The sequence below is a fragment of the Macrobrachium nipponense genome, chromosome 41 (genome assembly GCF_015104395.2).
Source record: "Macrobrachium nipponense isolate FS-2020 chromosome 41, ASM1510439v2, whole genome shotgun sequence".
NCBI classification, from domain to species: Eukaryota; Metazoa; Arthropoda; class Malacostraca; order Decapoda; family Palaemonidae; genus Macrobrachium; species Macrobrachium nipponense.
Window position 1 is genome coordinate 42,969,477 of NC_061102.1, and position 13,610 is coordinate 42,983,086.

A 13,610-nucleotide genomic window follows, 5' to 3' on the forward strand; every position below is an offset into this window, starting at 1 on the left:
TCACTGCAATGACCTAAAACGAGAGGTTTTCTCCATAAATTTCAACAGCTTTCTTATTACCGAGCTCCTCACTTCCCTTAAAATCCAGGAGGTGACTGTTCTCAGTTTTTCCGAGATCAGCTGATTCATGATGCACAAATATTCATAATAATAATAATAATAATAATAATAATAATAATAATAATAATAATAATAATAATAATATTGACAGGAGAAATAACAGGAGAAAGACAGAAAGAACAGAGGACTGGCACAACAAACCAATGCACGGACAATACATGAGACAGACTAAAGAACTAGCCAGCGATGACACATGGCAATGGCTACAGAGGGGAGAGCTAAAGAAGGAAACTGAAGGAATGATAACAGCGGCACAAGATGCAGGCCCTAAGAACCAGATATGTTCAAAGTACGATAGACGGAAATAACATCTCTCCCATATGTAGGAAGTGCAATACGAAAAGTGAAACCATAAACCACATAGCAAGTGAATGCCGGCACTTGCACAGAAAACCAGTACAAAAAAGAGGCATGATTCAGTAGCAAAAGCCCTCCATTGGAGCCTGTGCAAGAACATCAGCTACCTTGCAGTAATAAGTGTACGAGCACCAACCTGAAGGAGTGATAGAAACGATCAGGCAAAGATCCTCTGGGACTATGGTATCAAGAACAGATAGGGTGTATACGTGCAAACAGACCAGACGTGACGTTGATTGACAAAGTCAAGAAGAAAGTATCACTCATTGATGTCGCAATACCATGGGACACCAGAGTTGAAAGAGAAGAGAGGGAAAAATTGGATAAGTATCAAGATCTGAAAATAGAAATAAGAAGGATATGGGATATGCCAGTGGAAATCGTACCCATAATCATAGGAGCACTAGGCACGATCCAAGATCCCTGAAAGGAATCTAGAAAAACTAGAGTCTGAAGTAGCTCCAGACTCATGCAGAAGAGTGTGATCCTAGAAACGGCACACATAGTAAGAAGAGTGATGGACTCCTAAGGAGGCAGGATGCAACCCGGAACCCCACACTATAAATACCACCCGAGTCGAAATTGGAGGACTGTGATAGAGCAAAAAAAAAAAAAAAAAAAAAAAAAAAAATATTAATAATAATAATAATAATAATAATAAATAATAATAAGAATAATAAATAATTTTTAAAAAACAATATGAAAGACAGCGAACTCAGAGATAGCTTTCAGATGCAATGCCATCATCGGTGAAAGGAAACAATGTAGAAATGAGATATACTTAGAGTATAACTAAATACATGTGAATATACGTGATTCGTAGGAATAGCTGGTGAAACCTTATATAAGTAATCACATAAGAAAATGTGAATATATGTCATCAAAAATATGTAAATATAAAAAACAAAATAAATTAAGACATAGTCCAGAGGATACAGAAGTAACCTAAGTCTCACCACACTGGTTACATGGTCTCAAAGCAACAAAAAGTAACACTTCAAATAACCTACAAGAGGCAAAACCAGCAACACAGTTACTCAAATCAATCAAATAAACATAAATGATAAAGCGGCCAAGTAGTACCTCAAAACTATTATTATTATTATTATTATTATTATTATTATTATTATTATTATTATTATTATTATTATTATTATTATTATTATTATTATTATTATTATCATTATTATTATTATTCCAGTTTAAATATTTTCAGGATTAAAAGATGTCGCAGAGGAAAGTGTTGAGGATAGATTAGTATGACAGCTTTAAAAATCTGTTTCCTAGATTTTGGAGACACTGAGATCAAACAAAGTAATAATATAATAAAATAAGAAAGCAATAAAAATATAAAGATGGAGATAAATATAAATAATAAAAATCAAAATTTACATAATAAAAATGAAAGAAAAAATAAATCTAAATATAAATGTAAATAAAAAATAAAAATGAAATTTCAATAATGGTAACAATTTCAATAAATAAAAAAACACACAACTTGTGAGAATAGAATTGAATAAAATATAGAATTGAGGCCAAAGGCTAAGAGCTGCGACCAGTGAGGTTGTTCAGCACTGAGGGCCCTTTCACACTATGTCGTACGTAAATGCGACACGATGTTGGACCTACATGCGACTAGCAGTCGACTATTATCTCTAATGTACCTTTTCACACTATGTCGGTCCGGCATCGCATTACAGCCGACAGGCCCCACTGGCCATGTCCGGTGCTGCACCCAGAAGAGATTGCAGTTGGCCATTGTCTTCAATACGTGTCTTCACACTATGCGATTTTTTCCTGCATACATGCGACAGCAGTAGACTTCCACTGCTTCTGGTGATCGGGTGCAATGGGTATTGAAAACATTTGAGGGATATAAATAGTGTTATTCCCGTTGCTGAATAACTGGTTCCATGCAACGAAAAAAACACCATACAATAATAATAATAACAATAGTGTTATTCGTAAATAAGAAAGAACTACAGGTATGGATAGCTTAAGTATAAACTACTGAGAAATGATTTACTAAATGATTTGCTGTTTTTTTCATTAAGGTTACATATACGTTTTGATACTGAAATTATTAGAAGGTTGTCGGCAGATTATTGATATAAAAGAGGACTAAAAGCTTTTGATTTCGATATTTATGATTTTTTGAGAAGTTTTTATACTTAACACTTACGTTTTATTTACATTAATTAATGAAACATAGAGAGATATGGATTTTTTACATCAAAGTAAAAGATTTTAGTTTTTTGTATAGATATATCAGTTTATACTTTTGATAAATAGAGGTGTTTCAGCTAACACTAGTTGTTTTCATTTCTCCTTTTTAATTTCTATATGGAAAAGCAAATTTACAAGGAAAGGTCCATATTATTTCCTCTTACTTGATGGTAACTGCCAGTTGTTGTGCTGGCGAAATATCATCTCTGAATGTCGTATTTCTTTTAGCAACTGGTCATATAGACGTGACAAGAATTCCTCAAAGGTTGTTTTAGACATTCTGAAGTAATTGAAAAATTTATCATTATCTCTCTTCAGCTCCTCGAAAAAATTGTGGCAAATTTTGCGCCATTTTACAAGTGCTTTGTAGGTATTTGGGCAAAAGGGTGTACCCAGTGAATTCTAGGTTTTCTCTTCTTTTTTCTCAAATGTAATAAACAAAGACAATAATTTTCTCCTCCTGTCCATCTAGTCACCACTACAGGCTGAGAGCAGACTGCAAGCGCTTGTCAAAAATTGGATCACTTTGTACGGCAGTCGGACAAATATACGGACAAATGTACGATATGCGCAATTGTGTGTCGCATTTAGATCCGGCACTGCAATCGTATCTTGGTCCGACAAGAATCGCATAGTGTGAAAGGGCCCTGAAATGAAAACTGACAATAAAAAGGCTTAAAAGGTGTATCAGGAGGGAAACCTCAAAGCAGTTGCACTGAATCAATAGCTGGGAGAGGGTTATGGAGAGTTAGTTGGAAGAAAAGGAATGTGAACGAAGCACAGTAAAAGGAATGAAAGGGGTTACAAAGAACTGCAAAGAATCTAGCTAATGTCTACAGTGCACCACTTAAAGTGCACTAACGGCGCTACCCCCCAAGGAGTAGAAAACTTGTGGAAAAACACAATGATGATGCTAATAGCAATAGCAACAGCAATGGTCATAGTAGTAATGACAGTGGTATCATTCAAATTACGAAAGCAATAATAATACTGTTATAATAATAAAAGTGACATTTGATTTCAAGATATTTTTCCAATCAAGATCTTCAGTAGCCGAAGGGTCACCCTTACCCCTTCCGCCCAAATCCTTTTATAATGATGCCATTTATACGTTTTCCACGAAAAAGAGGTGGAAGAAACTTTTACTTCTGAATTAACGGGTCACTTAATATAATTACTTTGTGAGAGAGAGAGAGAGAGAGAGAGAGAGAGAGAGAGAGAGAGAGAGAGAGAGAGAATAGGCATTGGATTCATTACTTAATATAGCTAACAACTTACCAAACACAGTACTACTCCAATAACAGAGGGGAAAAGAGCAGCAAAGCTATCAATTACACGTCGTAGTATTGGACAAAGTGGGACGGGAGCACGAGAAGTTACCATAAAGCGAGGGACAGGTCACAAAAAGATAAATAAATAATGTCTACAACTTCTTGGAATTCCACCGCAGCAATCACAGGGGTGTAGCTAGTTTCCTAGAAAGGTACATTCCATGTAGTATAATCTGTCACCAACATTAAATAAGGTAATGATATATCATAAAAGAAATAATGTCCACCAGCCCTTCAAATTAAGAGACTTGCCGTCAAAATCTACGCCATAGGTTATAAAACCGAATGCGGTACCTTACTGGCAAGCTTTAGGCGAAATAAAAGTCGAATGTAACATTACGGGCACTGGCACTGGCACGCATTGGAAAATCAAAATGGATGAATGAATTATGAGAGAATAAAAGTGAGGCATTATCCTAATATATAGTGAATTGATATTTATTACTCTTCCACTCCCTCTTTTTCCACCACCTCTTCCTCCGCTTTATCTGCAATCACTGCTCGCCCTTTCCCCTTAATTTCTCCATCTATTTCTTTATTTCTCGGTAAAGGGCGCCCAACCAATGTGACATTATTAACCTCAAATCCATATATATTCACAAAGCGGCAAACTCATCGTTTTAAGGCAAAGGAGACGAGGTCACATTTTTGCTCGCCTCCTTCAAACTATTTTTCATTAACCAAATGTTTCTTCTTAATTCAACCACACAGGATTGTAATATACGCTACCAGCCATCACCTAGTAATTCTGAACATCCCCACACCTGTCTCACTGAGACAAGTCCACCAATGCAGAAAGGTACAAAACTTGCGTTTTCAAAACTTATACAGAACCTGTCATTTGATATAATAAAAGACACAATAATCAACAGGCCGCCAACCCCCCAACCCCCCATTCCAATTCAAAGTGGAATTACAATTCTTATTCATTTAAACGCTTCATTTTATATCTGGCATTGCTATCTTTTAAAACATTTTCGTTTTGATCAGATACAGTAATACACTGGAATTTCAACATCTTGAATGTTGCCTTATCATCTTCCATCCCCTGGGTTCACTTCCCAAGGATAAATGACGCACATACTCGTGGGTAGTAAGTGCACACGAAGATAACATTACAACTGCAAAGCTAAAACATGAAAAAATACATCTTGATAATAACTCTATTATTTTATTTTAACACCTTAATGTTATCATTATCATTTCATTTTGTACCCCAGGAACAAATGTTGCGGATGGGTAGCAGACGACGTACACTATGGTAACACACTAAAAGTTCATAGGTCCAGACTAACTGGTCGGAAAGGAGAGGAAGGGAAGAGTCTACCCAGATCTCTGAAAGATCCGGAGCTCTGACAGATTTTAAAAAACGGATAATGTCTAATATAATCATCAGTGCACTTTTTCACTTGAGTATACTCAAGGAGGTTTTCTGCGCACCTCCTTTCTCAAGATTTCTTCAAACATGCATTATCACACTCTGCTCTCTTAAAAACTTTGTTTTTATAAATATCTGTATTTGTGTGTATTTTTTCATCAAAATTAATAGTTATGCCATTCAACTACAAACATGTAAGAGCATACACATCAAAATAAATCACTGCAAATAGAAATATGATGTCAGTTTATTTCAATATTACAAAACAGGAAATAATCATCATTTGGCAAATATCGTATAGTACACGTAGATTTGTGTAAAAAAAGTTATCACAAAAGCAAACAAAAGACCGTATCCATACATGAAGCAACATTAAATTACCAAATATCAAATATTCAATATCCAATTCGCCGATAGCTACAAATAATGCCAGACTGGTGAAGTAATAACTAATTACACATCGTGCTATGAAACACCCAGCTATCCAAGACATCGAATACCCTATTGAAGAATTTATGAAATCGATTCAACGATTTCCAGAAAAATATAAAAGACAACAGAACTAGGAACAGGTCAACAACAAAATGAAGTGCAGTGATCCAAATAATCGACTCAGGGACACTGTCTGAACTATCCACTAGGATTTCCAATCCGCTGCTTTGTGTGACTTCAATAAATACTTACACTAACAATAAGCTTCAATATTCATCTTTATTTACAGCTAAGGACGCAGAGCTCAACCATAAAATATATTCAACTAACCCTTACATAACACTGGAAGACACTTCAAATAATGAAAGAATCTTTCCAGAGTACAAAACAGTGAATATAATTATAAGCAATTCTAACTTCTAACATAGAAGCAGTTTAAATCTGAAGGTTACTGCGAGAAAAATACAGAAGACTTTCACTACCAATCCCGTACCTTAAGTCTTCAAGCATATAATAAAGCTTTTTTTTTTTTTTCCCTCCGGGTTGGTTGCTAAATGTCATGCATGAGAGAAAGTAGGTAACAGTCAGAAAGCAAGACTTACGAAAGATCCACCGTCACATGTTAGATGCTTGAAAATGTCATAAATAACTTATCTGCGAAGAAACATTGACAATATTTATAAATACAGAATAAAACCTCAAGTAACTGAAATCAATAAGAAATTCCACCATTATGTCCATTCATTATTAATGGGAAGAGGACACACACAGATGTACAGGCTGTTTTTATTCCGACGTTTCGTAATTGTACAATTAATTACATCATCAGGGCTGTTAAAATGGAAAATATAATTTCGAGTAAAACTGTAAAAACTAAACTAAAAATTAAGATATGTAAAAGCTACAAAATACTCTTATAAAAGTGTACGATATATACACATTAAAATTAAAAGAATTAAATTTTAAAAAGGACATACATTAAAATGAACGGTAACAGAACATATAGTAAACAAAAACTGAGAAAGGAGCAGTGAACAGAGTTATAGAACAAGAGGTTAAGGACCGACCTAGGAGAGTGACAGCGTTAAACTAAACGTAAACAAAAAACATAAATAAACAATACAACCCAATACAAATACAAAGGGGAGGAGGACGTATGAGTGTTCAACGACATAACAAGTTGTATAATAAAAAGTGATTCCATAATAACAAGGTCTTGAAACCACTCCAAAATCTGTAAAACACATATCGATAATAAACACGGCATTTTAGGCCATACCACCAACCCTCAAGACCTTGTTATTATGTGTTGTTTATTATTTATGTTTTTTACGTTTACGTTTAGTTTAACGCTGTCACTCATCTAGGTCCTTAACCTCTTGTTCTGTAACTGTTCATTGCTGCTTTCAATTTTTGTTATCTTTCATTTTAATATGTCCTTTTTAAAATTAAATTCCTTTAATTTTAATGTGTATATTTCGTACACTTTATAAGAATAATTTTATCTTTTACATTTCTTAATTTTTAGTTTTGCTTTTACAATTTTCATTTTAACAGCCCTGATCATGTAATTAATTGGACAATTACGAAACATCGGAATAAAGACATCCTGTACATCTGTGGGCGTCCTCTTCCCTTTAATGATGATTTCACACACACACACACACACACACACACACATATATATGTGATAATATACTCATATATATATATATATATATATATATATATATATATATATATATATATATATTATATATATATGTGTGTGTGTGTGTGTGTATAGCACAGGAGGCAGGCAGTTGCTAAAAACTTCATCAAACAATCAAAGTGGGAGAAGGACAGGCATGTCGAAATCAGATGTCTTTATTATGACTGCCGACTTTTCTGGACAAACAAGTCGCATTTTCAAGGCTTAAAAGACAAACAAATTTACAAACATTAAAATGACTCGGACAAAAAAAACGAAAATTAAAAATTTAAAAAATTACAATGTCATTAAATGATTAAAACAGAATAGAAGGCACACCTATATTTCAAGAGGAAAGAAGTGTCGAGTGACAACGAAGGGCAACTCGAGGTTCCAGGAACACTCATGACAGATAAAGGGGCGTGGCAGAGGACTGGGAGTGTAACTGCAGAACAAGCTGTTTAATAAACAACGATTCCAGCACCGTTAGAAGTCAGTCATTCGAGGCTCTACCCAAAACATCAAAATCATCATATCTTATTTTATGTTCACATTTAATTAAGTGGTCACATATATTGGAGAATTCAGGGTTCGATAGCTTGTTGTCCAGAAACGTCGGCAATGATAATAAAGCCATCTGATTTCGACATGTCTGTTCTCGGGATAAGATGAAAATACGTGATGTGATGAATTAAAATCTATGACATTAAGTACGCACAAACAAACACAAACACACAGATAATATATATATATATATATATATATATATATATATTATATATTAATTATATTATTGATATATATATATATGAGAGAGAGAGAGCGAGAGAGAGAGAGAGAGAGAAGAGAATCACACCCTAAAAGAACTTTCAACTGAAAATTACTTAGCAAATCATTAACATTGCTGCGCTCTCTCTCTCTCTCTCTCTCTCTCTCTCTCTCTCTCTCTCTCTCTCTCTCTCTCTCTCAAAAATGTTTGACTGTCAGGTGGTTCTAGTTGGATACTGTCTTCGATGAGGGTATCTAAGGTAAGAGGTTACTTTAACCTCTCCAAGTACTTCTTCCCCACACAAGAGGAGTCTAATACCATGGAAATCATAATATAATTATGAATATATGTATTCCGGTTTTAAGGTATGTTAAATATCCGGACATAACAAAATATAACGTTCTAAAACTCTAGTTAACTGTTACAGCTCTGGTACACTACAATTCAATCGACGAGGCATTGTACAGAAACCATATAAGCTACACAAGTGATAACTAAAAGGATGTTTTCAGCAAGCATTTTACGAGATGGTAAAATACGAAAAAAAAAAAAAAAAAACAAAAAAAAAAAAATAACTTTACACTGATAAGTCCACAAATTTGACATTTCCTGAAAAAAAAAATCTTTCACCAATAACGTACAAGACTCTCCCGCAATTATCCCACAAACGAGACATTCACGACTAAGAACTTTCAAAAAATCAATCAACTTTCAAAAACATCAATCAATAAAGGAGAGCTCTAGTACAAGTTGAACATTACATTGGTCAATCCTGAAAAGATGTCTTATTAAAATGTATTTTTCATTAATCCATCCATACAAGCGAATCGTAAGGCATTATACCTGTGCAACCCTTAAACACGGTTTCCCCCCGATTATAAGTGGATGTAAACCAAGTGACCATCAAATTCCAAAGGCTGTGGATGTTGTCTCCACACTGCCCAAGGCTCTGGGGCCTCTAAGAAAATCTCACCAGAAGACCTTGACCTAAACTGCTGGAGTTTCCAGGTGTGGGACAATCTGCTACTGGGACACGCCTCGGGTCACAGTCTCTAGAATCGTGATTAAGGACGAACAATACACACTCTCTCTCTCTCTCTCTCTGAAAATGCCCGGATAAACGCTCCGTTTCTCAGATCTTCATACACATATGAACATAAAATAAAGCCAAACATATTTTTCAGATAAAAAACATTCTCGTAAACTGAGAAACTCAAAGACCAAATTCACATAACTTTCCGCCAATCATAAGAAACAAAAAAGTTTGATTTATAAAAAATTAATATATATTTATTTATTATTATTTTTTTTTTTACATTTACTCCATTCCTTTCGGTAATATTGAGATGAAGGTTAGACTCATATTTCCAACAACATAAACCACCATAAAGAGCATACTGAAGTAAGTCACAAACAAAACGGAGTAAATGAAAATTGTATAACTGGAAAAAATACAACTAATACTTCCCCGACCTCATCGATCAACCCGTCGGTTTCGCTTTGACTAACACGGTACGGTTCCAGGAACTGGAACAGACCAGGAAGTAATATTATCAAAACTTAAATTGAAACCCAGACATCACTGCATCAATATGATTATTTAAAAGTTCTCTCTCTCTCTTCCTCCTCTCTTCTCCGCTCTCCTCTCTCATCATCTCTCTCTTCTCTCTCTCTCTCCACAACACAATATTTATGTATACATATGACTATATATAAAAACACATATATTATCTTAATGTATACACTTATTATTATATATAAAACAATATATTATAAGTGTAAAAAAATAAAAATAACTTAAATTATTATAAAATATATAAAAAACAATAATTAATTTATATATAGTTATATTTATTATATATATTTACATATATCTACATAATTCATATATATTACATATATTTTACAGAAAAACACGTAAAAAGGTAAGAGAACATATATATATATATATATATATATATATATATATATATATATATATATATTATATATATATATACATATATATAAAACCGACAATGATGATGAGGCTGAAATTTTCTTTTTTATGCGTGTTCGTTTGTAACGAAGACAATCGTTTTAAAAACAATACGATGAAAGATCTTTCGCCTACGGGATTCTCAAGCTAATTGTCAGCTTGCGAGTGCCTTAGAGTAAAAGGAAAAGATTTTTTAAACTGTCTTTTCACCTTCCTCGAGGCCATATGTTGTTTATATATATATCTCATATCACGTTTTGATTTCCGTGATCGGATTTTATACTATACATATATCATACATACATGAGTATATACATAAACATACACACACACAACAAACACACACACACACACACACACACACACACACACACACACAATATATATATATATATATATATATATATATATATATACACACATATATGCGTGTATCTATGTATGTATGATACACGTATTGTAAGCATCTTTTTTATAGGATTTCATGCGACTTGTTTTTGTGTAAATTGCAGCAGTAAAGATGCAGTGAGATAGTGGGAAACGCCGTCGGCAAAATAAACTGTTGTTCTAAGATGTTATATGAACTGTTAACATAGTGCGTGCATACATACATACATGCATACACATACATACATACACACACACACACATACAATACTTTTATATATTTCGTGGTCAAGTTATTTATATATATATATATATATATATATATATATATATATATATTATATGTAGTATATATATACATATATATATATATATTATATATATATATGTGTATGTATGTATGTATATATACATACATACATATATATTTATATATAAGGCGAAGATGCACAAAAAACTAAAAGTTTCATCGTAAATCAAGGTTTCACGATTCAATTACATCCATGAATGTAATCAGCGTACTGGTCGTGTCGTTAATCAAGACTCTAAAAGCCATAATCGAATATTCCTTTCGCTTCACTCGTTGCCATAGTTACGGACGGATAGGGTCACGTAAGGCAAGTATTGTTGTTATTTGAGTGTGTGTGTTTACTAAAACCGGTCAGCCTTCGAATACGGATGAATTGCACCACAAATACATAAACCAACGGCAGAAGACACTTAAAATAATAAATATAATGAAGTTGACTCGAGAGTAGAGAATGCAAGTTCTATCGAGCCCGAAGGCGTGAACGTAATGGTGATTAATAACATATAGGTGTGTGTTCCTAAAGCAGATGGGGACACCTATTTATTCATTACTAGCAACCACCATTGGGCGCCGGTGCACAGATGTACACGAAGGGCGGTGCCGATTTAGAGAAAGTTCCGGATATGCCGTCACCTGTGATCGCAGCGTTTGCACTGACGTTATTGTAAATTCGACATATCTTTGGCGATAGAAAGGTCGAATATCTAACTGCCAAATACATTTTCCAGATCTTAACCATAAAATGGTTTCGTAAACAAAAACTAGGAATTATCTAAATAAATATAACCTCTCTACGAAGAATGACAACGTTCATTCTTATGATGACGTTGGAATTTAAGAATAAAGTAACGATATAAACTAATTTAAGAATAAAGTAACGATATAACTAATTTAAGAATAAAAGTAACGATATAAACTAAAGACCTAACAAGAATTTTCAACAAATTAAACGTAACAATACTAACAAAAATGATGACCAAAAATACATGATCAGACAAAGAAAAGCCTATCTTTCCCTCGAAACTCGATGCCCAGTGTGAAGAAAAGACAACCTTCCTTCTCTGAGGCCCGGCACCTTGAGCTTTCCACGCCGGAGGGCAAGATCGCTCGCAGAGGGCGTGGCATCCTTTGGAGGGAGGCGAGGTGGGAGAATCCCGAAGAGAAGGAGAAAGGACCACTGACGTCACAGAAGGTAACCAAGATGGAGGGACGGCAGACGATGTTTGGTGGAGAATGTCCTCCTTAAAGAGAAGACTGGCACACTTTGACTTGAATAGAAATAATCATCTGGCCACTGCGGCTGACACTTACTCAGAAATTACTCTTTACGGTTCGGGTTTATCAAAATTGGCGCATCTGAACAAATAAGTTTATCTAATTCGTCTCTCCTTGAGAGCCAAAGACGAACTTTGTCGCTTTACTTGTCGAGGAATTCTGTGTCGATTGACGGAATGCTTTTTAGAGTCTCACTATAGTTATCTAAGAAAGGTCTTAGAGCGTTACAAGGAGTTACAAGGATTTGGATGTCTCAAATACTTATTAATATTTGAGACATCCGAGGAGACATCGTGTGCTCACTTATCTGTAGGAGCAGGTTTTACTGTTCATTCAGTGTCCTACTGATTTTTTCTAGCTTTATTTTGAACTCTTTCACACACTTGCTGTTTATGACTTCTAGTGGCAGTTTATTCCATGTCACATATCTTGCATGTCAAGAAATTCCCATAATGGGATGTGTTGAATCTCTTCAGCTCTAGTTTCCATCCATTATTTCTTGTCTGGTTTCAGCTTAACATAAATAGGTTACTGTCTACTTATGTTATGCCTTTCAGTATTTTGAATGTTTCTATTAGTTGTCCTAGAATCGACGTGTTTCTAAGCCATACATGTTCAGGCTCTCTAGTAATCTTTGGTAACCTATTTGCCTGATGGATGGAACTAACTTTGTGGCTCTTGCTTGTACCCCTTCTAGTCTATTTATGTCCTTTCTTGGTGTTGGTGACCAAAACTGTACTGCATATTCAAGATGAGGTCTAACTATTGATGTGTAGAGCTGCAGCACCGTTTCATTGTTTCTGTATTTGAGAGAGAGAGAGAGAGAGAGAGAGAGAGAGAGAGAGAGAGAGAGAGAGAGAGAGAGAGAGAGAGAGAGAGAGAGAAGTCCTCTACATTGAATTCTAGTACTGAAATGTAGCCAATCCCTAGTTTTTCTTCACTGCAGAAGAATGATAAATAAATGGAAATGAATTTCACGGGAAAAGCCTTAAATCTTCACTGAAAGGAAGGAATAATCCGACCTATGATAGCCAAGTTGGAGTCAAAGACAGTGGTACTGGCTTTTCCTCAAATCTAAACAGTAAAATGTAGGTTATCTTATTCCCGAATAACACGTGATTTCAGAGTCAGTTTTGACACAAATAAAACACTTCTGATTTCTTGAAAACACAGGATCTAGAATTGGCTTTTCAGTGGAAAAGAATTACACAAAATTCTTAAAAAAAATTTTTTTTTAAAGTCGAAAGGCTAAACATAGTATCCACTGAACTGCACAAATAAGGGAATGAAAGAATATTACTAAAAAAAACTTGCAAAATGGCTCTGACATAATATTCATTACGATACAAGCCAAAAA

General features: G+C 34.4%; 1 protein-coding gene across 5 annotated transcripts in view; it reads right to left on the reverse strand.

Moving 5' to 3' along the window:
- The window catches only part of LOC135212733 (tyrosine-protein kinase TXK-like), a 479,073-nt gene that overhangs the window by 289,614 nt on the left and 175,849 nt on the right, over positions 1–13,610 (reverse strand). The window lies entirely within an intron of this gene.